Source organism: Pollicipes pollicipes, unplaced genomic scaffold (assembly GCF_011947565.3).
Source record: "Pollicipes pollicipes isolate AB1234 unplaced genomic scaffold, Ppol_2.1 Scaffold_4002;HRSCAF=4701_pilon_pilon_pilon, whole genome shotgun sequence".
Taxonomy (NCBI): Eukaryota; Metazoa; Arthropoda; class Thecostraca; order Pollicipedomorpha; family Pollicipedidae; genus Pollicipes; species Pollicipes pollicipes.
Window position 1 is genome coordinate 8,589,805 of NW_023596420.1, and position 25,040 is coordinate 8,614,844.

The following is a 25,040-nucleotide window of genomic DNA, read 5'->3' on the forward strand; positions in this document are numbered from 1 at the left end:
AATGAATTTCACTTGAGTTGATGCTGTAGAGGATTCTAGAATTTAGCTAGGTGCGGCTCAAAGTGCCTTAAAAGAAGCTGCCGATACTGATTTATTAATGTGTACCCATTTGACCAGCAGTAGCAGTTTTGGGCCGACTGAACTAGCCCCTCACTGTTCCGCTGGTTGGATGGAAGGATGGGGGGGAGGGCTGATCATTTTCTCCTCCCGTCACGCATCCTGGAGCTGGTGAGTGCGTTTCTGGGACGCGTGGCTCTGATGCGTAGAGGGCAGGTGACGCCTTCCCGACTTCATCGTGCTTCTGTCGGTTGGCCTGGACGCAAAGACTCTGGCGAATCTCGGTGTGTCTTGATGCGGACACCATGACGCCTTGCTTGTCCACTGCCACGACACTTTTGACAATATTGCTGCTTCCTCCGCCTCCGGCATTTTGTAAATATATCATTATCCGGTATCGTGTTGTATATCTGTGTTCTAGTTCTGTTTTACATGTGCTTTGCATCCGGTACACCGCAGCGAATGCACTGAAATTATTAGTTTTCACTGAGTTTTATCTTTTTTCACATGGCTCGCATCTCAGACATGGGCAGAATCGTCGGCTTTCCGGACGAGTTGTTCTTACATCAACCTGCTGACGTTATGTTGATGGCGAGTTCGAAATGTCGCATGTCGTCGTCACGCGTTCAATATTCAGCCAGTCCAGGAGGATGAAAGCGTCAATCAAGACAAGACGACTGTCAAATTTTTAATTCAAGGTCAAACTTAGTAGGCTCACACATGAAGGTAACCAATACCGTGACTGAACATCACGTGACGTTTAGACTAGAATGGCAAGCAAATGAGTCGAGAATATGCCTTGGTGGTCGAACAAAATAAAGGAAAAGTATTTGCAGGTAAGCTTTTAAGATATTTCGAACCCAGCAAGCACGGTTCACATTCCGACACGCAGAACGCCTCGAAAACCGCGACGTAAGTACCTAAGAAAACTGGATGAGTATCAGCCCAAGAACAACACTAGCACCGTCTATAAAACAGTCGTTGGTACTAGTAGCGCCACCTAGGTCAGCGTTGCCACGCCAGTGCAAAATGACTTGCAATTCAAAGCTAAAGCACTAGCACACCTGGCGTACAAGAGACCACAAGTTTTGTCTACCGCCGAAAGCGTTTCAGCCGTCTGTACCCTCCCAGTCTGCCAAAAAGCTGCCTCTGAAAGACCCTTTCTTATGGGCTTACAATGCTGTGGCTTGTCCAGGCGCCCCGCCGTGACGTCACAGCGGAGTTGCCACATTAACTTTGAGGGGCCCTGGGTAGATCCAGCAACCGCCCTTCCCCTCTCCCAGCTTAGGAGATTACCCGGTGCCCATGGTCTCGTCAACTACGTTGAGCGTTCTGTATAAGGCGTAGTTTTACTCGCTCCACCGGAAGACGGTAAAAGTGCACCATAATTGTCGTGTTCAGTAATTTTGGATCTCCTTAAGGCACGAGTGTCGATTTGTGATCTTTTGTGGCAACCCGCCACCCAAGGCTGAGTTGCGCACCGCTAAGGTTAGCTTGCGCCCAGTGCCGTTGGCTCCAATACAAGAAAAACGTAAGAAAAAGTTGGCCATCGAATAATGGAATCTAATGCTACGCAATCTTGCGCATTTCGATCAAACGATTATTTTGCAGGCTGGTCATCTGTCACTATGTTACGCTCATGAAGCACGAGACCTCATGAAGTTAAACTGGCATGCATACTATGACATACGTCTATTCAACGGAAATTTACGCGCACCTCAGGCGAGACGACAAAAACAACGGCAATTCGATAAACGGCACGCATGCGACAGTGCTATCAAAGCATATGCAAAGTCTACACCGGAGTTACAACAAACTTACCTCGCCACCATTTTAACAGCTCATCTTCCGTATCTAATTGAAGCAATGTGCGTTTAGCATCAATTTCGTACAAGTAATGGTGAATGAAGATTGTTCGTTCTGAGTGCTTCAGCAAAAGCTAGGATTGCTGAGCAATGTTTGTTATATTTTTTGTTACTGATTACAATTGCTGACGCCATGGCATAGGGAAGTAAAGAGCTGTGTTACGACGCCAGATTCAGACCATTTTTTTGACCATTTTTTTGCACGACGCTTGCAAACTATGCAAAGATCGCGGCTTAAATAAAGCGGCACTGTTTTACACGTGGGGGGGGGGGCACTTTGCCCTATAGTCAGGAACAAAAGAGAAAAGTGGAGTAGGTTTTGTAACTTGGCTGAATGACTTAGCCCCCAAACCTCGCAGCTGAATCCGTTAATGTAGCCGGATGTTTACCGGATGTTTCCGCCCCATAGAGACGGCACATCTGTTTGCCGTGCACCCACCAACACTAGTATACCTTTCCCCTCCCAATAAGAACACGTGTTTTCTCTCACTGTCAGGTAAAATCGTAGCTGTTGAGCAGACAAAGTACGGCATAAACTTAACACAGAGAGGGCCATAAGGGGCGGAAATAGTTTGAGAGGTAGAACTGAAAACATCAGGAGTAGGGGAAAAAACATTCACAACAAAGTCCTTCATGAGTCTTTCATAGCTGACCCCGTCCCCCACATACAAGCGTAGGCTGCTGCCGCCCATGGCCGCTAAAGAAGAGTGTCTTCGGCTCCCTTAGGTGGCAGCTGGAGGAGCGCCTTCATTTTCCGATCAGATGGGCATGTGCCTCCAGCGCCGAATACCAATAACAGTTATCATATGAATAACAATTACATAAACTGCATTTCGTCATAATAATGCAGGCCAAATCCTTTGGGACGAAGGAGGGGGGGGGGGGGGGGGTACAGTGGTCGAGCCCTCGGCTTGACCGCACCCCCAATCATTTACAAAAAAGCGCCCTGCAAGGTTGGGGGGGGGGGCAGTCATCCCCGTTTTGAAAGTTGTGGGGACGCGTTGCTCACGTCTCCACGTTGTCGTCGCATTTGCTTGCAAGCTACATGCGTTCATGACGATTTGATAGTTGCCGTTTCGGTTGCGTGGATCGATGGATCTGTGGATGCCTTGGCTGCCGTGGATGCCTGACTTGCTTGCGAGCCCCCCTCCCCCCAATCAATCACTGCGCGACATTTGCTCGGGCTCCGATAGCCACGTGACCTGTTCCCTGCAATAGATTCCCGCCAAAAATCGCTGCGGGGCCTTACCAGCCTCCTGTCATCCCTGTGTATCGCCTTTCTTCATTGGGTTCATCTTTGATAAGTGCCAACCACGTGGCGCGGATGAGGCAAAATAAGTTCACCAACCTTGACTCGCCTCGCTGCGTGTCGTTTATTTTTGCTCCGTTCACCAAAATCACGCAGGTGAAATATACGTCCGGTTGCGTTCCAAACGTACGGTTTAAACTCCTAAGGCGTTGAAACGTCCTTCTGTCAAATTTGTCATAATTTTCGTCCACTCGTTGGACACGGCTTGACTTTAGTCACTGGCGTTAAGGTTTTTTGCTGAAATTTGCGAGCGCGCATACTCAAAATTACACTATATGATTTGTGTCGCTAATTAGTTCTGACTGAACGTGAAATATTTCCAGGCGAACGTGGCTTGGCCATGTTTACATGGCCAAGTTGATTGCCTTGTTGATTCATTTCTATCTACATTCGCGGAGTCCTTAACACCTCTGTAAAGCCCAGGTAAGATTCTAACGAAGCTTCTGAATTGATAGTCAGTAAAAATCAGTAAATCAGTAAACCACTGGACCTTTGTAAAACGAAGAGCCCCGGTGATTTTTTCATGCAGTCGTTCAACGCTTGATTTCTTCAGTTGAAGTAACTATGAGATATGAGGCGGTATTGGTCTCGTGGTAGCTTCTCGCTTCTTTTCCTGTTATAGACGGTAACAATGAAAAATATAAAAAGCATGTCCTTATTACATACAGGCCATATTCGGTGATTTTTGGTTGGGGATGCTTTTACTAGTAGGGGACCCTTTATCAACACTGTGTCCTCATTTGCCAAGGCTCTAGCTGCGCGCCTGTACTGAAGTAGAGGGGTCCGTCAGTTTGGGGCCCTTTGTCTTTGCCCCCCTCCCCCCGCATCCCAAATTTGAATCCGCCGCCCCTGACAATTGCAGAATCTGCCACTAATGTGTGATTATTTCAGAATGGTTTTTGCTACTGTGCTACTTTAGATTTATTTCTCCCAGAATGTTAACGTAAGTAATGGCACCCAACTGTAAGATGGACGGCTACTTATTCATGGTAGTCTACCCTTGAAGGTGCACTATGCCATGAATTGCGTGTTCATGAAGTGGGAAGCATTGTGTAACTGGAAAACTTTGTAATTAAGCATAACTTCCCTTTTTTGTCAGTTGTGTGCACATTCCAAATGTTGGATTCCCGCCAATACACGCAATCCTGTAAGAAACACTCGCAAAAACTCCTGCGAGCTATTTAAGTCCGCGCCTCGCTGGCCCGCGGGCTCAGAGGTGGCAGCACTAATCAGCATGCATGTTTAAGGATAGCGCAAAAGTAAGCTGCACGTCAGTAACATCCAAACAAATTGTGAGGGGGCAGGTAACACCACTGCCCCACCACGCTTTAAAAAAGTGTGGGGGACACGGAACCCCACACATCCCGTTACCACACCCATATTACGTCTTTGTGGATCACTGGCTTGCCCGCCGCCACCCAACCAATCGCTGTGCGACATTTCCTCGGGCCCAGGCAGAAACGTGACCTGCGCTGTTCCCGCCGTGGATTCCCGCCAAAAGTCGCGAGCGGGGGCTTGGGGTTGCTGAAAGCGAGTGGGGGTGGTGCGCTCTTGGTGCACTGTGTGGGAGCGGTGGTCGGGGAAACAGTGCTGCAGATCGGTGAGTGAGGACCCGTCACCCTCAAGGAGCTCTACATGCCAGGTGTCGTGACGGTTTAGGTGGAGCTGAGAACCCCGTGATTTGTTCTGAGCGTGAGGCGATGCCTGGCCTCAGCATAGTGAATATTCGGTCGTGCTTGGATACCGTATGCGCGTTCTGCCACAAGCACGGTACACCATGCTATCGAACTAAGATTGCGTTCAAATCACCGTTTGGTATGGGTTACAACTAGTCGAAGGGAAATGCGGCGTTACGGTGGGAGAAAAACAATGCCTGAGCGCGGCCCACCGGAACCACGGCCCCTGCCCGCCGCGCCCCTTCCCACGCTGGCCAAACGTCGCAGTAAGCAGATGTGGCGCGGCACTGGTGACGTACTCAGCGAGCAGTGCTTAAGGTAATAATTATGTGAACATCAGGGGCATGGCACGTATCTTCAGTTTTAGGGCGAGCTCGAATCCTATCAGTAAAACTTTTAACTATTATGCCCGTCAACAACGATGCCAACCACGTGTTATCGTTGCGTTTCACATTGTTGATAAGTGTTCAGCATTAGGTGGTCAATTATTGTCAGCCATTTAAGTATGAATTGGATGTCGTGAAAGGCGTGATCAGACACGCTTGTGGACATGGTTCTCGTAAATGAAAATTTGTCAGGTCTGTTTGCACCGTTGGTTATGACTGAAGACCAGGCAACGTTTTTGAAGCTTTGTCCTTCACAGGACGTGTCATGGCACGTGACTCTCAAATGTGGCGGAGTTCTTTCAGTGCGTATCGCTCTTCAGTGCTATTTTTCACCTTTTGACATTGGAGTACACGATTCGGACGCAGTGCTGTCGGTTTTGAGCCTACAAGCCCGCGGGGCGCGGGCTGAGACAGCCCGCGGGGATTCGAACGAGCATTGCTAACCACATTCTGGGCATTTGCGGGCATTGCTGACTACATTCCAGGTATTTGTGGACATTGCTGACCACATTCCAGGTATTTGTGGACAGTACTGACCACATTCCGGATATTTACGTACATTGCTGACCACATTCCGCTTGTTTGCGTACATTGCTGACCAGATAACGGGTATTTGCGCGCATTGCTGACCACATTCCAGGTATTTGTGGACATTGCTGACCACGTTTCGGGTATTTGCGGACAGTGCTGACCACATTCCAGGTATTTGCGAACATTGCCACCCACATTCCGGGTATTTGCGGGCATTGCTGGCCACATTCCGGGCATTTGCGAACATTGCTGACCATGTAAGATGGTAGTACTACGCATACTCCTGGTTCCTGGCTAAGATTTGCCGAACTTACTTCAGGACGTACAATATTGTGCTTACTACATGTAAACCACAATAGCAAACTTTGTGCTTTTTGGAAAAAACTTGTCAACTAATGCTGCACTGCTTTCGTTTTAACATTCTGAAATGGCTGTTAATTTGTATTGTGTGTGCTCTGTTTACCCGTGTTACCATTTTCATTCGAGCCACATGACTCACTGACACAAGGTTGCTAGTAATGACGGACTTAAAATTTAGTTGCTGAAATGTATGAAGAATGTGATTTAGATCATAGTGTAAGGCGATTTTTTTGTAGTGAAAAAATCAGCTCACGAATCCCCCCAAAAGCAGTTGATTCATTAGTCGGATCATGATTCCACTCGAGTGAAACGAGTGAAACGCAAGTCGGCTGCTGGTGGACCCACCAGCAGACGATGCTGGGTGCTGGATTTCGGCGGAGCTTGAACTGTGCCGGTGGCGACCCTCCAGCTCACGATGCCGCCGGCTCTATTCGCGATCGGCGATCGATATCACTCGCAGCTGCTTGAGCCATGTTTAGTCATTTAAGGGTTTCGATGGAATTTGGATTAAGGGAATCGTTTAATTTGGAATGTAATTCAAGAAAAAAAATTATTCATAGACAAAATCATAATTTTGATAAGATCTGACTTCTTCAGCAACCGTCATGAATTATTGGTGGAACGGTTATTAAAAAAATTATCGGACACAGGTCTGGTAAGATGACACCATTTTGCTGTGATCTCATAATTCTGGCCCTAAAAGTCTTACGCTAGTGACATAGACAGTTGTACTCCTGTAGATGACTTAACTGTATCAGTTTTTGGCTCACAGGATTTAGAACGTAAGGTTGTTAATGTGCCCACCAAACATCCATCCGTTCAATAACTCTTTCTCAGTGGTGCCACGTATAAATCACTGACTGGGGTAAAGTCGCAGCGAATGTACCAGCCGTCCATGCCTGTAACGCAGAGGGCGCTTGTGACGACACAAGGCCAGCGCTACACCACTAGGTTTTCAAAAAAAATAATTCGGTTAACCTGGTGTAACAAATCCTCACAGCAATGTCTTCACCTAGGAAAACCTTTAGAAATAATGAAAGGGAATGTGGTACAACGTGGCGTTCCTTTGTTAAGACTGCCCCCCCCCCCCCCCGTTCACTTTTTCGAAGATGTGTCACGTACATTTCGCTCGGAACGTACAGGCCCTTTTGGCTGAAACGGTAGGTTGTTTTTGGTCAGACATGTGTCGCACACACGCTGGTGTCGGGGTGACCGCCCTTGACGGGGCCATGAAGAATTCGCCCAGCAGTCGAAGCGATGCGCCGTAGACATGTCTGCAGCCGCGCAGCCCAGGTCCGTCTTACCGGCAGACCGCCTCCCCAGCAGGATGAGGGGCAGCACGTCGGTCCATGCCGTCTGTCCGTTTACTCGTAGCGCCGTCCTGAGCTGTCGCTGCATGCGCTCGACGGGCCCGGTTGCTCCCGATGATAGCACCGATGGTAGTATACTGTCATGCCTACGAGCCGGCGCCGATACGCCATGATCTACTCAGCCCGCCATAAGCTTCAGCGAATAGCTCAAATTGAGCGATCAGCGTGCCCCCTCCCCCGAAGGTTTTTACAGCATAACTTTCAAACGGTGTGCTGTAGCTGCACCAAACATTGCAGAGCTGAAGGCATTTGATTAGTGGATACCACCATATAACATAAGATGCACTTTGTAATGTCGCTGTTCTATGGCAGGTCAAGTCAGGCCGTGGCTGTCAGAGAAGAGAATTTCTAAACAATCGTTCATTCCTATGCGACAACGGAGTGTTAGATGGAGTAATGCATTTGTGAGACATGGTTTCTGTGGCAATACGGCATCTCTTAAAAAAATACAACATATTTCAATGACCAAGGGTCAAATATGAAGGTCAGGCCGAGGTTAAAACTAGTGTGCTTTGTTACTCGAGATTTTTCTGCACGGAGTAGTTTCTGGTGCTCACTTCGAATTTATCTATGGCAGGGATCACCACAGACATCTTCCCCGAACTTTTTAAAGGCCAGAGTAAATGGCCCAGCACCTTACCTAAAATGACCCATGTCAACACCTTGTTTTTAGGGGCATGCCATCTACCGAAGTCCCGGACGCTCATTCAACTGCAAAAATAACGGCAATTTCGTATGATTTGGGTCATCATGACCTTCTTTACATCAAACGAGATGACTGAACTTAAATGAGCACCAGTGGCGTTTTGCTCAGAACAGACGCCTACGTTCAATGCGGTTGCATGAGGAGGTCCGAGCGCACGTTGCATACACATCTGGAATGTCCTTGCTTGATCTAATTTGACCCAGAAATCATGACCTAGGAATCTCGTACTTCAACACAAGTTGGCTCACACACAGGACTACATACTCTGCGAATTTCGTGTCTAACTTTCTAAATTTGGTAAATCAGGGGGTGAAATTGACCCCCACACAAGCACGTCGCATTCAACCGTCCACCTCGGCACGTGTAAGAAATTCCATGTGGACACGCGTTAAAAAAGCAACAAAATGCGACGTTTTCCACGACATTCTAGAAACCCCTCCGTCATTCTTACACGACTGGAGCGCGCTAAATTCGGTTTTTAGTGAACATTTTTGAGCTGTACTCTACGTGACTGTGAAATCACGCGCATGCCTCAGCTTTGAACTGGACCGGATCAGATTAGACCAGGGTGGAATGGGCTGCAGAAGACCGTGTGAGGGACCCTTAAGGACTGGAGTGCACTAGAAATGAATTAAATGGATTGGAGACAACACGACTGGTGTCGACTGGGCAGGGGGCATTACAGGTATGACAGGTCAGGGGCGCAGCCAGGTGCTTCCGAAAAGGTAATGAAGAGGCCTACAAAAACTCATCACGCCATTTCTGATGTAAATCAGCAGCTACATATAATGAAACAGAAAAATACAAAGGGCCCCTTAAACATGCCCCACACAGATGTCAGCAGCGCGAAGCACTGCGAGACCGGACTGACGCGAACCGAAATGGGCTCACCACACGGAGGCTGGCTTATCTCTTGGAACTGGCATTTGCCAGGTCAATAACCGATAGACAACTGAAAATGCCGAAACCGACTGCAGGAGGCGGGAGAAGCCCGTGCCAGGCCTGACTGCATTGTGCTTACCCACATAAAAACGGCATACAAATTGATCATGTTTCAAAAAGTGACTTGGAATGTTGCATATTTTCCAAACAAACATTCCATGTTTGTTCAGTACTCCAGTGACACCGTGAAATTCATACAAGACCGATATAAAGGCAGGGTAGCTGATCGGTGACGTCGTAATCAGCTCGTGAGATTATGGAAAGGCACGGTACTATTAAGCATAGTCAGCATGTAAACATCCATCCCTGATGACTAGGGCCTTACAAACAGGTCGAGTAAATTGTCGTAAACCTTTGCCTTTTGCGCACTCGTGCACATAATACCAGTTCAGTTTTAAAGACATCACTCATGTCCTTAAATATGATGTTGTTTGATACCATTTGCTGTCTTCTTCATATTGCATACATGATTAAAATACTAGACTATGTGCAAGACACAGACCTATATGCAACTCAAGATGTCTCAGATAGTCGTGCCATGGTTAATTATGCATAAATTTCAAGCTTGTGAGTCAGAAGTGGATTGATTCTTAAGGGGCAGGTGCGATAAATCGTTATTCAATTTGTTGACTCATAAAAAGTTCATCTTAATTGTGTAAATATGTACCATTTAACCCAACCAGCAATGCGAACATGTCTGGGGGATCAAAAATTGGCGACAAACTGTCTGAATGTGCCATCTCACAATAACATGTGATCCTCCAGTTGGCATTGAAGTGGTTTCTGACACAATCCAACACTGGGGTCCTAAACCAGGGTGGGAATTTCTATAAAATGGCCAAAGTGTGGTGGGTACCTTCCATAAATTGAAACACTGTTTTCTGAAGCACTGATAATTATTGCCTGTTGTATGCTCCTTAAAGTTTTCCTGCGTAAAGGACAATCACAGGTGGTACAACCAGGATTGTCAAAGGGGCACAGCGTGGGGAGAATGCAACTACACATCAAAAGCTTGGGCAGAGCCTTTATAGTTTCCGTCTGAATCGGTCTATACCGCAAGAGTGAGGGCCTAGGGGAAGGAACTGCTTCCGCCCCCCCCCCCCCCTCCCCCTAGCCGCATCACTGTGCATGAATTTGCAAAGAGAGAAGCGTAATGGCGACAGGGATGTTTGGGCATGTGCCAGCCATGTAGTGAGGGTGTCAGGCCCCCTATAAAATGGTTATTATCAATGTCGGATGGTAACCTTCCGCTTTTCGAAAGTTCCCGCATGCTGGGGGGTCAGAGGAAAACTTATGGGAGTCTGCAATTGATAGCTTGGAAGTTCGCGACTCCCCACAGGGTGTCAATTACGTGACACCCCACATGGTGGTCATTGTAACATTCGGCCACATGAAAGTGACTCTCGCGTCGGCGGCGACGCAGAAAACCGACTCCTGCATGAGTTCACGGTAACACAGCGACCAGTTTTTGGAACGTGACACCCCAACGAACTTCAAGCATACGAATACGGTGGTCGAGTGTGGCTCCTAGGTGTAAAAACGTATTTCAGTGAAAAAGCAGAGTTAATGAACTTTATCACATTCAGTATGAGCAGGGAGCCAAATGATATTTCTCGCGCAGGGCCGATTACTTCAAATCGAAGTTCTGAGCTGTTCAAAAGTTTTAAAAAGTTAGTATTACTGATCAAATCGGACGCGGATGATGTAACAACAAATGAAAAGTACACAAAGGGGATACTCCCTTTAAGGTTTTGCGATTGCCACGACATGCCAGCGTAGGTTGGTTCTTCCCTTTGATGTTACTCCAGCGAATTTTGTCAAAGCCTTTTTGTAATAGTTAGACATGTAACATGATATGCATCGGGGTTTAATCTGTCCCAGTGGCACGCATCCAGAATGTATGAAGAAAGGAAAATGGTGGATATGGACAGATGAGCATTGTGGTCGCGTACCGTGGCAAGTCGCAAAAACATTGTTATGAAAAACCTGACTGGCATAACATCCCACCCTCACATCATCTTGCTTGCATGTTTCTCTAAATATACGCCTAAGGGGAATTTGGCAGCTATCTATGGTTCATTTTGGTTGTGTAACATGCATTCGGGTTTTGCAGCAGCTTTAATTTATTTATTTGTATCAATCCCATCGATGGCCATGTGTGAACAAATACATTCCTAACAGCTAAACCAATCAGTGAGGAGGGGATGACGAATGCACTCACATGTGGCGAGTAACTGTGCGCCAGATCCATGGCCATTGTTTTGGTCGCTACAGTATCGTGCGTATAAGGCTAACACTGGCGGTAAAAGCTGTACGCATTCGAAGATCCCTCGCGTAATTCGAACCGGGAAAATGATACACTGAACATACCTGGTGCACCAGCGACATCGCGGCGACATTTCCACCTCATGTGCTTCATAAGACGCAGAATTCGGTTCAAGGTGGCCACTTATTTCAGATCGAAGGATCTAATATTTCAAAGTGTCATGCATGAATGAGTGAAAGTTCATTACCAAACGAACTCCATGACTTATCAACATAATTATTATGCATTTCATGTCCATAGTTTGTACCTGTTTATGCCACACTGTTGATGCTGATGTTGCATGTCTTTTCTTGTCAACATATCACATTACTGGTGCACACATATATCCGGTATGATGGGTGCAAAGCTGGTATTTGATGACAGGGTGTCACAGCAGTTGCATGAACAGGGTTTGGGTCAGTGGACATGTGTTCCGAATTGATGGTAGTGTACACACCTTATGACCTGGCTACAAGAACACTTTATTTCAGCTGTTTGGGAAAGGGCTATACCGCACAATGTATCGCTTTCCAGCTTATATTATTTAAGCATCTTATGTTAAAATAATGATTCCCTACTGCAATGCTTTCAAACCATAATACCAAACATACCTACCCACCCAGGTTGTTTCAGGATAGTGGTTTATTAAATGGGGCAACAATACCTTTATTGAAATACAGCTTCCCCATTTATGAAAACCAGATTTCAATTTCGAGATAAATATACGGAATGCGATGCTGCTCCAAGCATGCAAAAACACGCAGACAAACGGAGTGCACCAATTCAAACACCGGCCAAGAGATATACCCATGCAACTTGCAAACATTAATTAGAATATGGCTACTGTCTTCTTTGCAGAAAAGTTTTTATGTCCTGAGTGTCCCTATGGGAAGAAACAAATAGCAATATCTAAGAAATATTGACGGCCTCCTCCCTTGGCCTTCGGCTAACATTGCACAGAGTACAACTGTGGTGTAGCGTGAGCAAAGAACTGATGAGAAAAGCGCCCTAACGATTTTGATCAAGGATTTCAGGAGCAATGTGCCGATAAGGCAGGGAAAACGTTAGAACAAAGGTGGAATCATTCACGAGGGGCAAAGGACTGCTTGTTTTTCTTAGAAGCGGCTGTTCAAACGAGTCTCGACGCTGTCAACATCTTTTAAACTGGAATTGGACACGCGTAAACAGCAGCGAGCCAGCAAGGACACGCACAACCAGTGCTGGAAAGCTTAACGTTTCCTGGTGTAACGTGTACCATGAGATTTTGTACTCCAGGATGGTGACTAGGTAAACTAAGATATATTGTACTCCATAATGATGCAACAACAACAGCTGCTAGAAAAACTCACTTTTCCCTCTTTGTGTCGGGCCAAAATAACACAAGAAGGTGCAACAGCTTGAGACTTGCTGCTTCAGTCAGGAGCTATGTATTGATATCTGCAAGAGCAAAAATCTTGCACTTACCAGACTAAGATGCCCAGCAGCAAGCAGCAAGCATATGATAAACCATAAATGGAAAAGTGAAAAATAAAGTGTCAGAAGATAAGTAAGATTAAGTTTTCCTTTCGTAAGATCTAAATTCGCCTAATTTCTTAGCTACACGTCCGCGAAAATGGGGGCGGGGGGGGGGATAAGGCCAACAGTATTTCAATGCCATCTTCACAATGGTGACGTCAAAATAACGCTCTTAAACCCTGTTATCCCATTCAGCTATGCGGCGATCAAGGTCAGGAAACGTGTCCTGGCCGAGTCGTCCATATCTGCCGTTCATGAGCACGATTTCCAGACATGACGGCGGTCGATTGGCTCACAATCAATGTCATGCGAGATATGATGACCGGAGCAAACAATGCCGTATTGAAAAGCATATGTACTAAACAGAGAAATTGTGTTAGCCAGAGCAGCCTTTTCCACAAGAAATATTACGACAATAGCTATAAGCGAGCATTCTTCATCACAATTGATGCCTGCTTTAATACTTTCAGATGTGAAGGATTCCCTTTAATTTGAAGCTCGCGCATTATATGTAATACGCATTAAAAGATCTACTTATTTTGCAAGCTTCCATGTCGTACTACAACTATCTCATACTTCCAACGCAAGATTATTTTACGCACCGGGGATGGGGGACAGGGCCGGTACTACTGATACCCTTGTTTCTAATAGGTAGAAGCCTTATTGTTCAGTTGTATGTGGTTTACTTTACGGAAAAAAACGCTGCGTAAAAAGTATACGTATTCTCATAGTTTCGTCGCTTTCTGCTACAACCATGCAAAAATTTCCAAGTAATGTCGCGCACGACACGTCACTAGTGAGAGCTGCATTGTGTGCTGACGCGCAAAGTACATTGTATTGGTTTTGCTGTCATCACACTGCGCAGCTCTTTGGCGACCGCCCCATCAGAGCCACACCCCAGGGCTGTAAGGCATGGTCGTAATTCTTGTCATGAGGATTGAGAGGCAGTGCGTGGCCACAGGGGGTTTCACGAAAGTGTTGTTTAAGTCTCAAAAGAAGATGTTCCACACATTGGTATATTTGTTCCACTTTGTTCCGCACCTTTATAGTATTTCCCACATCTTGCCTTACAAATAAAACTTTATTATAACTAGAAAAATTGGTTCCGTAGGTACATACATACAACCAATCTTGAAGCCGCATAATCAGTATTTCCAATTGATTACCCTCTTCTGGACCCCCTTGCTGCTTAAGCAAGGGATCGCGGTGAAATGCGTTGTTATGACTGGAAAAGCTAGGGCGGAAATTGTGAGAAAACCTGCAGCTCGACATTCCCCAAGCGGTGCAAAGTGTGAAGCCGCACGCGTATTGACAAAGGCGTTGAATTAAGGGACATGTAAATTTGTGTTATCGTTGGTGGTGCGTGCAAGTGGCTTGTATTGATCTTGATGTGATGGGGAGTGTGCGTGCGAGGTTTGTACTTCTGAGAGAGAACATCGTTTTGGTATTATTTAGGTCTACTGACTCGCACTAAAATGTGATATATTGATACCTGCCCCTACCTTTATGTCTGTCTTTGAGCATGACAAAGGAATGCTGGCAAACAAAGAGAAACACCAGCACTTATGTTGCAGGGGTGTACAAGGGCACGCCGGTACTTCGTTATCATCTTGCCCATATTTTAAACCTATTGAGGATATTGCAGTGTGTAATTATTCCATTCCATGTCATTATATCAGCAATTCATTTCGCTAGTTGCGGCTGGTGCGTGCAGCTCATTAATGGACATGCTCAGTTAAGGCTCACATTATGTGGCTTTGCAAAATTGTCATTCCCTAAAGAATTCTGAAAATGTACAGCTCTATTATTAGTGATGTACATTGTACCGTCCTTACAAATGTTGTATGCAGGCGAGCATTGCTCGTGAGTCATCAATGTCATAGTCACTACAACTTGTATGAGATGCTGAGTGCTGAGAAAGGTGGAAAAGTATTGCTGTTGCTGTCTTGGAAAACACTTAAATATATTTTATCATGAGCCTTGCGTGCACTGGCATTTTCATCACTTCATTGCATGTTGCCCATCCATTTATGACTATACGCACTTGTCATGTCTCCAGCCTTGTGCTAGGTCAGCACGTTTGTTTTGTCATTTCAGCACATGCAAAACTGTACTCTTATTTTTTAGTAAGCCAGCCTGATGGCTGCAGCATGTTGCATGACTGTGGAAGTGGAATATACGTTTCCATCTTTCTCATCTACGTTTTGTGGATTTCCAAGACAGGCTGAGCAAGTGATGGCACTTATTGGATGTTTGCTTTGCTGAAAGTGAATTGTATATTGTAGCATGTGTTTTTCGGTGAGTCATATGTCAGATGGGGAGCCAATACAAGAGGGCACACCTGACTCATCCTGTCATGATGGAACTTGTTATGCGAGCACCATGGATTGCGATGCAAAAACCATATCGTTGTTCATTATGTCATGCCACAACGCAGCACTGAGGTAGTGCCACAATGAAGCTGTGGACCGGTGTCATCACACAATATACGACATTGGTTGACTATTCTATGTCAAGCCTATGAGAGAGCAGCTTATAATTTACGAATGACTAATGACAACTGATTGAACAATGCCGACAGGCTATGAACAGCAAGAACGTCATTGCACCACAACGGTTATATCATAAATAATCCTAAGCAAAAACAAGAAATTCTTGGTAGCCAAACCTTTTCATCTTTACCATAGCGATGGCAATGCGTTGTCAATCACTTCATAGCAATGATACAAATTTCCTAGTTTTCCCATGACACCGCACGTCCCCTTTGCAAACAACGAAAAAAGAAACTACCGTGCACATCACATATCAATGTCAGGACTACAGCACTGCAGGCAACCATGAGTCGGCAATAAAGCATTGAAAAATCAACAGCATAGCAGCAACGGCAGCTGCACAGCATGTCAAGCTTTGATGGCAATAATCTGCCATAAAAGCTAGCGATCGCTACGTTGCGGATGTCAAACAGTCCACCAAAACTTTTCTTACGCCTAACACCAAGACGAAAAATCCACAAACCAAGCACCCACCAATCCACTGCTCGACACAGCCCCGCGACAAGAATGGCCGGTTGGCGTCAGCTTTCGTGTGTTTGGAGGTATTCTTTAGGTTTGGCTGCCAGATGCTGGCAGGTTTGGTGTTGTCACAAAACCAGTCCACGACGACAATAAACAATGACGTAACGGGACGCCTTTCTACAAACTTTGAAATTTTCCTCCTTAGCGTCGTTTTAGAACTTTGAAAGCCCGACAATAGTTACAAGCAAGCTTTTCCCATCATATCTGATGCCTACCACAATATCTTCAAGTGTGGAACATTCCCTTTAATGGTCTTAACGACGGCCACACAGTCGCGTTATACACACACTACACGCTACGTGTGAACACGTGAAAGAAAGCAAAATGCATCACTGAACGCGTAACATGTGATACGCGAGACCGTATCATTTGGCATAGCACATCTTTCATGCCACTTCTGGGTCGCTCCGACCTCCGACCCGTCTTTGTCCACATGTCGGTGCGATATGCCACAACCGGTCGGCAGCAATGAACCACTGCGGCCCATCACACGTGCAGACGGCCGTTTGACCTTGAGCGCAAGTTTGGGTCTGCATGGAGACGGGGCAGCACCGTCTCGTCGCGGCGCAAAAGCCGTCATACAAGCCAAAACCACCAAACACCAATAATCGCAGCAAACCTTCAGTTCTCATGTCTGCCATTAGGTGGCCAACATCGACTTGACAACTTGTTTCGCCAGTCTCCAAGATTTTACAACATTTTCCAGAGTAGCCGCGCGTCGTTCTAAACTTCTATTCATGGGCGCACAAACGCATTGCACGCACGTGTATGCACCGGTCCAAGCATCAAGTAGAAAGACACGAAACGGCCACGCCAACGCTATTAACTGGTGATAACCATCCACGGCACACATGCTCGGTTTTCCAGTTGACGCGCAGGGCGGGATCTCTGGTTTCCCTTCAAAACGCACAAATCTTTCGCCTTTTACTAAAGATTTCCGTGGAGGGGAACACTCAAATGAGTATTCGTGAATTTCTTACGGCCACCATACGGTGGCCACATCACGTGTGAGGAGGCAATGACAACAGCATTCGTAAAGCTCCAGCACGTTGCTTATGTGCGATAGATGTAAATAAAACAAGGCACGTGGGCACCACTTGGCGTCAGAGTTCACAAAATTTTCAGCGGCATGTACTCATGTCCGAAAAGAGTCCCGCAAAACAAATCAGCAGGCATATTGAAACCCTGAGGGGCATCATGGCGGGCTAATGTGTCGAAGTTGTCTGAATGTTATGTTTAGAAATTGGGACCTCGCCTGTCTATTCTCTATGTGTCAGGGTGAATTTGCTTTATATCGTACGCTCCTTACGGCACGAGCAACGTTAAAGATCATCTCCGTCCGTCGGACAACCTTATCTGAATAGGTCCAGTGTGGTTCACAGGTGCTCAACGCACTCAACCCGCGCGCAGCGCTTTCGCTCACCCTGCGCTGTTTTGTCTCGTTTATTGGTAAATAGGGTTGGAGCGCGAACGCAACCTACCCCGCTAACAAAAATTGTACTCCCGAGTTACCCACATTTGGGGTAATCGCAGGGGTCAACCCAACCGAAGTGCAATGGAAGGGCCTCGCCCTGGGGGAACCGCCTTCGTGATCACGGTATCCCCTGAGCCAGGTAAGTATGAATTCCGCTGCACACATTTGGCGCTACGTTGTCCTTGGCAAGGCACGACGGCGCGCAATCATTGTATTTATCTCTCCACATCTCTCAAGTTCTGCTCTTTTCATGTTCTGCATTAGACGGTCCTTGCAACACATTTCAAAAACTCTGCACGACTCATCAAACGCTTCTTGGTCGTCAAGCAGCACATTCGAAATTCGCTGAAGCAACTTGTCACCAAAAAACCACATACAACACCATCTAGTGACGGCTGAGTTAACCTCCTGCAATTCACACACTAACGCTTGCTTAGTGAGCAAACACTTGGCAAAGCAGACAAATACACTGTGCAATATTTTCTTTCTAATGGTAAACTCAGAGGAAGAAAACAAACCACCCCCGTGCCTCGCACCACTAAACATGCCTTGAAACGGCTCAAATTACTATTTCGCTTTGCCATCTGTTGAGCAAATTGCGCATCCTTCGTTCCAAGTCCACCACCCAGGGCTGCAATACTGTAAGGTGCCTGTCAGTTGGGTTGCTTACCAGCCGTCGCGTTCGCAGTAGCTGTTAGACGAGACGGCGCACGGCAAGCGTTACAACGACTCGCTGTGTTCGGCCACGTGAGACACATCCATTCGCTGTGATAGCTTCACTTTAAAGTCACGTATCTAAAGATGGCAGCACTGATGAACGTCCTCTTCGCTGTAGAAAGCCTGGAAAGACAGCATCGGTATTGGAACTGTCCGCTACGGCATGTCTTCTGGCTCCCCAACATCTTCTTCCGGGTGGGGGACGATATGACGGAGCATCCCGACGGTCTTGCCGTGACGTCTTCAGGATCTCGATCCGTGCAGAAACAGACTGGGACGCTGAATGCTCTTGGCGACTTAGATCTGATAGCCGGCTCGATTGTCTCCTCTGGCAAATGCAAAACCAATCGGTCACGCATAGCCTGTTCACGTTGATGAGCAAATGACTACCAGCGTGAGAGAAAACGCCTGCCGTCACGTCTTCACAAATGGGGGATGGCGCAGAATCGGCCATCAGCGGCCCGTTTTTCACTCCTTCTTTGTCGCGAGGACACGGTTGCTAGACTACCAGCGCCAACAGCAGGCTCGTTGCAGGTTGTTCAGACGCGGATGCTTTACTTGTCCCAATTCTCCGTTGGCATATGGCGGACAGGCTTCAGGGTAATGATGAGGCGGCATGCCCAGAGTCTTGCAGGCGTATCAGGAGAGCAGCATCCTACGAACTTCACCAAAGACGTGGACTTGTCCTATGGAGCTGTGGAGCTGTCCTACCCTGGAGAGTGATGCTGGCAGGAAAGGAGCCGATGTACGACATGGGTTGACCGTTGGCAGCTGCCACGTCGTGCGGTCTGAAATTGTGACCTGATCTTTTTGCATGCTACCGTAATGCAGCACGACTGATCCCATGATGTTACTTGTCCGCGCAGCCTTCAGGAATCACTTGTACATCTTGCTTTGTTTGGCTGAGCCTGGAATCCCGGATCGCAGCGGCAGTAGGGGTCGAAAATGAGGGCGAGCTCTTTTCACGGCATTTCAAGAGTGGAGAACTTGGCGCACGCGCGTGTCGTTGCTTGGGTTCCCGGCGCGTGGCTGTCCAACATGAGGCGATCGACTTCGGAACCTGGAACTGGGTTTCTTGCACTTCTTGCGACACATCTCGCTGCACTGCCCCCACCCCCTAAAGAATGTGTTGCACGTTTCTAAAGGCGTTTGGAACTGAAACAGTCATCTTCAACAGCACTGGATGCAGTTCAAAGACCTGCCTTTCAGAAGATCTAAAATAGCCTGATTTCTGAGCTACACGTCCGCGAAAATGGGGGGGGGGGGGGGATAACGCCAACAGTATTTCAAGGCCATCTTCACATTGGTGACGTCAAAATAACGCTATTAAACCCTGTCATCCCATTCAGCCATGCGGCGATCAAGGTCAGGAAACGTCCTGGCCGATTTGTCCATATCTGCCGTTCGTGAGCACGATTTCCAGACATGACGGCAGTCAGTTGGCTCATAATCAATGGCATGCGAGGTACAATGACCGGAGCAAACAGTGCCGTATTAAAGAGCATATGTACTAAACAGAGAAATTGTGTTGTCCGGTGTAGCCTTTTCCAGAAGAAATGTTACAACAATAGCTATAAGTGAGCCTTCTTCATCGCAACTGATGCCTGCTTTAATACCTTCAGGTGTGAAGGATTCTCCTTAATTTGAAGCTCGCGCATTATATGTAGTACGCATTTCAAGATACACTTATTTTGCAAGCTTCCATGTCGTACTACTACAGCTATCTTATACTTCCAACGCAATATTATTTTACGCACAGGGGATGGGGGACAGGGCCGGTACTACTGATACCCTTGTTTCTAATAGGTAGAAGCCATATTGTTCAGTTGAATGTGGTTTACTTTACGGAAAAAACGCTGCGTAAAAAGTCTACGTATTCTCATAGTTTCGTCGCTTTCTGCCACAACGAGCAAAATTTTCATGTTAGCGTCATGACACGTCACTCGAGTGGCATTATGACTGACGTGTACAAGTAATTGGTTTTGCGTGTAACCTGTCACTGCGACGCTGGATTCCCCATGGTGTTCGCCCTTTTTGTCAGGAGGAGAGACAGGCGTGGCCACAGCGTTTCAAGAGCGTTGTTGAAGTCTCAAAGAAAATGTTCCACATTTGTTTGGCGTTTTGGACTGAAACAGCCATCATGAGGACCTTTTGACGCAGTTCGCGGTCTTGTCCTTTTTTAAAGACCCGAAACGCTGTGGCTTCTGAGTTAGACGCCCAAAAAGTGCAAAAAGTTCATTGGGAGCCAATTTCAAAGCTGCCTCGGCATTAATGACGTCATAGAAACGTCATGCGATCGCGGTCATAATACCGGCTGCTTTATGCATATGGTCAAAACAGCATGGCCGCTGGTGCAGTTACAAAAGCGATCATGCGGCACGCATGATACAATGCGCGGAAGATGATTGGCTATTGGTAAGATTTCGCTGCTGAATACGTGTCGCGAACGTAAGCGTGACCGCTTTCGGGATGTGCGGCACTCGTGAACAGGCCATTTTTCCCGATTTCTAGGCCGCAGGTTAATGCCATATAAAAGAACGCCACTGTCTGCAAAAAGGTACGGCACCCAAAAAAGGGCACTCTCCCGGAAGTTATAAAAAAGACGCGACGACAAATCTGTCTTTTTAACCTGCTGGCGTTTTTGTTTTCTTCTTCTACTGACGTATCTCCTTCAGGCAGCTCGATTGGCGGCTTGCATACCGGAGCACAGAACCTTGCACGGGTTTATGGGTTAGGAAGTTATTATGAAGTTTGAGAAAACATTGCGGTATTTATAGATCTATAATATATATATAATAAACTTATATAATCTATAAATATTATATTAAAATATTAGTATATATATATCATATATATAATATATATATATTATATATCTATCTATCTATCTATCATCTCTCTCATCATCTTCTATTCCCTATATCTCTATATATATTTATATATTATATCTATATATATCTATATTCTACTCTATATCTATCTATCTATCTATCTATCTATCTATCTATCTCTCTATCTATCTATCTATCTATCTATATCTATATCTATATCTATATCTAATCTATATATATCTATATATATACATACATATATATATATATATATATATATATATATATATATATTATTATATATATACATATATATATATATATATATATATATATATATATGTTGTATATATATATATATATATATATATATATATATATATATATATATGTATATATATATCTATCTATCTATCTATCTATCTATCTATCTATCTATCTACCTATCTATCTATATCTATATCTATATATCTATATCTATATCTACATCTATATCTAATTTATATATATATATATATATATGCACATAACTTTCACCATATATTTCCCACATCTTGTATTACAACTTAAACTCTTGAACGAAAAATTGTGTTTTCAAGTACAACCTTTTGAGCTGCACTACCATGAACGCCGTAGGGACCTTGCTTTAAAGAAGGGTCACGGTGAAATGCGTTGTAATGACTGAAAATCTGCGCGGAAATTGTGAGAAAACCTGCAGCTCGACAGTCCCCCAAACGGTGCAAGTGTGAAGCCGCACTTATTTGACAAAGGCGTTTGAATTAGGGACTTGAAATTTGTGTTTTCACTGGTGGTGCGTGCCAGTGGCTTGCATTGATCTTGATGTGATGGGGAGTGTGCGTGCGAGGTTCGTACCTCTGAGAGAGAACATTGTTTTGGTATTATTTAGGTCTACTGACTCGCACAACATGTGATATATTGATACCTGCCCCTACCTTTATGTCTGTCTTTGAGCATGACAAAGGAATGCTGGCAAACTAAGAGAAACACTAGCACTTATGTTGCAGGGGTGTACAAGGGCACGCCGGTACTTCGTTATCATCTTGCCCATATTTTAAACCTATTGAGATATTACAGTGTGTAATTATTCCATTCCATGTCATTATATCAGCAATTCATTTCGCTAGTTGCGGCTGGTGCGTGCAGCTCATTAATGGACATGCTCAGTTAAGGCTCACATTATGTGGCTTTGCAAAATTGTCATTCCCCAAAGAATTCTGAAAATATACAGCTCTATTATTACTGATGTACATTGTACTGTCCTTACAAATGTTGTATGCAGGCGAGCATTGCTCGTGAGTCATCAATGTCACAGTCACTGCAACTTGTATGGAATGCTGGGTGCTGAGAAAGGTGGAAAAGTATTGCTGTTGCTGTCTTGGAAAACACTTAATTATATTTTATCATGAGCCTTGCGTGCACTGGCATTTTCATCACTTCATTGCATGTTGCCCATCCATCTATGACTACCCGCACTTGTCATGTCTCCAGCTTTGTGCTAGGTCAGCATGTTTGTTATGTCATTTCAGCACATGCAAAATTGTACTCTCATTTTTTAGTAAACCAGCCTGATGGCTGCGGCATGTTGCATGACTGTGGAAGTGGAATATTCGTTTCCATCTTTCTCACCTACGTTTTGTGGATTTCCCAAACAGGCTGAGAAAGTTGTGCCATTTATTGGTTGTCTGCTTTGCTGAAAGTGAATTTTACATTGTAGCATGTGTTTTTGGTGAGTCATATGTCAGATGGGGAGTCAATACAAGAGGACACACTTGACTCATCCTGTCATGATGGAGCTTGTTATACGAGCACCATGGATTGCGATGCAAAAACCATATCGTTGTTCATTATGCCATGCCACAATGCAGCACTGAGGTAGTGCCACAATGAAGCTATGGACCGGCGTCACCTCACAGCGTACCACATTGGCTGACTATGCTGTATCAAGCCTATGAGAGATCAGCTTATAATTTACGAATGACTTACAACTGACTGAACAATGCCGACAGGCTATGAACAGCAAGAACGTCATTGAGCCACAACGGTTATATCCGGGTTAACTATTAATCGCATAAATAATCCTAAGCACAAACAACAAATTCTCGGTAACCAAACCTTACCACCTTTACCATAACGAAAGCAATGCGTTGTCAATCAATTCATAGCAGTGTTACAAATTTCTTAGTTTTCACATGACACCGCATATCCAGTTTACAAACAATGAAAAAAGAAACTACCGTGCACATCACATATCAATGTCAGGACTACAGCACTGCAGGCAACCATGAGTCAGCAATAAAGAATTGAAAAATCAACAGCATAGCAGCAACGGCAGCTGCACAGCATGTCAAGCTTTGGTAGTAATAATCTGCCATAAAAGCTGGCGATCGTTACGTTGCGTATGTCAAACAGTCCACCAAAACTTTTCCTACGCCTAACACCTAGACGAAAAATCCACAAACCAAGCACCCACCAATCCACTGCCCGACACAGCCCCGCGACAAGAATGGCCGGTTGGCGTCAGCTTTCGTGTGTTTGGAGGTATTCTTTATGTTTGGCTGCCAGATGCTGCCAGGCTTGGTGTTGTCACAAAACAAAACGACGACATCAAACAATGACGTAATGGGACGCCTTTTTACAAACTTTGAAATTTTGCTACTTAGCGTCGTTTTAGAACCTTGAAAGCCCGACAATAGTTACAAGCAAGCTTTTCCAATCATATCTGATGCCTACCACAATATCTTCAAGTGTGGAACATTCCCTTCAATGGTCTCGACCACGGCCGCACAGTCACGTTATACGCACACTACACGCTACGTGTGCACACGCGAAAGAAAGCAAAATGCATCACTGAACGCGTAACATTTGATACGCGAGACCGTATCATTTGGCATAGCACATCTTTTCATGCCACTTCTGGGTCGCTCCGACCTCCGACCCGTCTTTGTCCACATGTCGGTGCGATATGCCACAACCGGTCGGCAGCAATGAAACACTGCGGCCCATCACACGTGCAAACGGCCGTTTGACCTTGAGGCGTCAGCTTGGGTCTGCAGGGGGACGGGGCAGCACCGTCTCGTCGCGGCACAAAAGCCGTCATACAAGCCAAAATCACCAAACACCAATAATCGCACCAAACCTTCAGTTCTCATGTCTGCCACTAGGTGGCCAACATCGACTTGACAACTTGTTTCGCCAGTCTCCAAGATTTTACAACATTTTCCAGAGTAGCCGCGCGTCGTTCTAAACTTCTATTCATGGGCGCACAAACGCATTGCACGCACGTGTATGCACCGGTCCAAGCATCGAGTAGAAAGACACGAAACGGCCACGCCAACGCTATTCACTGGTGATAACCATCCACGGCACACATGCTCGGTTTTCCAGTTGACGCGCAGGACGGGATCTCTGGTTTCCCTTCAAAACGCACAAATCTTTCGCCTTTTACTAAAGATTTCCGTGGAGGGGAACACTCAAATGAGTATTCGCGAATTTCTTACGGCCACCATACGGTGGCCACATAACATTTGAGGAGGCAATGACAACAGCATTCGTAATGCTCCAGCACGTTGCTCAGGTGCGACAGGTGTAAATAAAACAAGGCACGTGGGCACCACTTGGCGTCAGAGTTCACAGAATTTTCAGCGGCATGTACTCATGCCCGAAAAGAGTCCCGCAAAACAAATCAGCAGGCATATTGAAACCTTGAGGGGCATCATGGCGGGCTAATGCGTCGAAGTTGTTTCAGTGCTATGTTTAGAAATTGGGACCTCGACTCTGTATTCTCTGTGTCAAGTGAATTTGCTCTATACCGTACGCTCCTTACAGCACAACGTTGCAACGTTGAAGATCGTCTCCGCCCGTCAGACAACCTTATCTGAGTAGGTTCGGCGTGGTTCCCAGG

General features: G+C 45.8%; 3 non-coding genes across 3 annotated transcripts; 2 read left to right on the plus strand and 1 right to left on the minus strand.

Annotated features, from left to right (window-relative positions):
* The first annotated feature begins 16,980 nt into the window (after positions 1 to 16,980).
* LOC119094647 (U5 spliceosomal RNA) lies at positions 16,981 to 17,094 on the plus strand. Its single transcript, XR_005093788.1, has one exon. It is a non-coding gene; the product is annotated as a U5 spliceosomal RNA (small nuclear RNA).
* Positions 17,095 to 17,550: 456 nt separating this feature from the next.
* On the minus strand, positions 17,551 to 17,717 carry LOC119094635 (U1 spliceosomal RNA). Its single transcript, XR_005093777.1, has one exon. It is a non-coding gene; the product is annotated as a U1 spliceosomal RNA (small nuclear RNA).
* Positions 17,718 to 24,540: 6,823 nt separating this feature from the next.
* On the plus strand, positions 24,541 to 24,654 carry LOC119094644 (U5 spliceosomal RNA). Its single transcript, XR_005093786.1, has one exon. It is a non-coding gene; the product is annotated as a U5 spliceosomal RNA (small nuclear RNA).
* The last annotated feature ends 386 nt before the right edge of the window (positions 24,655 to 25,040 follow it).